The sequence below is a fragment of the Colobus angolensis genome, unplaced genomic scaffold (assembly GCF_000951035.1).
Source record: "Colobus angolensis palliatus isolate OR3802 unplaced genomic scaffold, Cang.pa_1.0 Scaffold321, whole genome shotgun sequence".
In the NCBI taxonomy this organism is placed as follows: Eukaryota; Metazoa; Chordata; class Mammalia; order Primates; family Cercopithecidae; genus Colobus; species Colobus angolensis.
In genome coordinates, this window is record NW_012116500.1 from 531,434 (window position 1) to 533,468 (window position 2,035).

At 43.1% G+C, this 2,035-nt stretch overlaps 1 protein-coding gene across 1 annotated transcript in view; it reads left to right on the forward strand.

The window, feature by feature from the left end:
* TAF3 (TAF3 RNA polymerase II, TATA box binding protein (TBP)-associated factor, 140kDa) overlaps positions 1-2,035 on the forward strand; it is a 207,755-nt gene that overhangs the window by 197,101 nt on the left and 8,619 nt on the right. The gene's annotated exons all lie outside the window — the stretch shown is intronic.

A 2,035-nucleotide genomic window follows, 5' to 3' on the forward strand; every position in this document is an offset into this window, starting at 1 on the left:
CACAAAAATTAGCCCGGCGTGGTGGCACATGCCTGTAATCCTAGCTACTCGGGAGGCTGAGGCAGGAGAATCACTTGAACCCAGGAGGTAGAGGTTGCAGTGAGCCAAGATTGCGCCATTACACTCCAGCCTGGGCAACAAGAGCAAAACTCCATCTGAAAAAAAAAAAAACAAAAACGAGATAAGGCAAGGCAAGTAAACATTTAGCATAGCGCCTGGCCCACAATTGGCTTTCACGTGCTTAGGACAGTCAGACCGATAGTAAGTGCTCAATAAATTGTCACTAGTTATTATGTTCAGCATTTATCAAGTGTCTGCTGTACCAACAAGTGTGTGTTAAATTCTGTTGATCTTTGGCTGTATCCAGGTTAGGAAGATGATCACCCTTGCAGGAAACAAATGGAGAACAATTAGACAGCAGTAATGAAGTTATTTGCTGAAATAATGGTGAAGTTTTTGAAGTAACTTAATGTTTTATAAATTTATGATCAGAATAGCACAGAGTCAGTGCCTTTTGGTGAAAGTGGTTTCTAAACTAGGACTATGAGGAAGTGGAACCATGCAGGCTGGCAGCAATGAGGCCGGAGGCTGTTGTGAGCAACAGCCGTGATCGTGATACAGGGCCGGCACTTCCCATCTGGATGCAGTTGTTGAAGTGTTTCTCCATATTGAGGTTCTCACTACAACCCTCTGAGGCCACTGCATTTCTTTTCACTTTGTTGATGAGAAAAACAAGGCCTAACGAATTGTGTGGAATAGTAGAAAGAGACAGGCTGGGACAGTCCGCAGGCTGGCGATTCCTGGTGAGGTGAGGATGGCCATATTGCATGGCCCAGAAACTTTATTGATAACTAGAGTGTAACATTGTGTTTATAAAAGGTAAAAGACAGCAAACACTAATGCGGTATGTATTGTTTATGGACACCTACAAAGGCAAGAGAGGTACAGAGATAAAAAAAACAAAGTATCAAGAACAATAAAACCCTACCTGTTTTAGGGCAGAGGTTGCTCTGGGGCAGGGAAGGAAGTTCATCTGAAATAAATATGGCAAAGCTAACATATTTTATCTCTGATTATTACCTAGGCATCTGTTATATTGTTTGTGTGTAAAATGATATATATATATATTTATAATGTATATATGATACTTTTTTTTTTAAATAAAGAAGCTTAAAAAAATGCAAACTTTGGAATCAAGTAGACCTTGGTTCAAAAGCTGCCACCCATTTACTCAAATTCCTTTCTCTCGCTGATCTTCAGTTTCCTCATCTACAAAATGGAGTAATCATTAGTTCTTTGATGTTCTCATGAGGACTGGATGAGATGATATTTGTAAAGTGCCTAGTATAACCTCTAACTTCTTATAGGTAGGTCCTCAATAAATCGCGCTTTTTATAATAAATGAATAATCCAAGGCCACAGGTCTAGTCTCTGGCGGCTGTAGAATTTGAACGCAGATGTCCTGACCCCAAGTCCAGAGCTGCTTCCACTGAGTTGTATGAAGAGGATGCTGTTAGTGGAGGAGCAGGGTCACAGTACCACAGCTCTAGCGACCCGCAGCAGCATCACCAGGACAGAAGCTGCCGCTGCATTACCTCCTCCCTACCTCTGCAGCCCCTCTGGGAACAATCTTTTGTTTTGTGTTTTGCTTTGTTTTGTTTTGTTTTGTTTTTGAGACGAAGTCATACTCTGTAGCCCAGGCTAGAGTACAGTGGCGAGATCTCGGCTCACTGCAACCTCTGCCTCCTGGGTTCAAGCGATTCTCCTGCCTCAGCCTGCCGAGTAGCTGGAATTACAGGTGCGCGACACTGCACCTGGCTAATTTTTTGTATTTTTTAGTAGAGACGGTGTTTCACCATGTTGGCCAGGCTGGTCTTGAACTCTCGACCTCAGGAATCCACCCACCTCGGCCTCCCAAAGTGCTAGAATTACAAGCATGAGCCACCTCGCCCAGCCTGAACAGTCAGTCTGTAAAACCTGGCAATCAAAGCCAAATCCAGAAGTGAGAAAGTCTTCACAGTTTTATTGACAATGG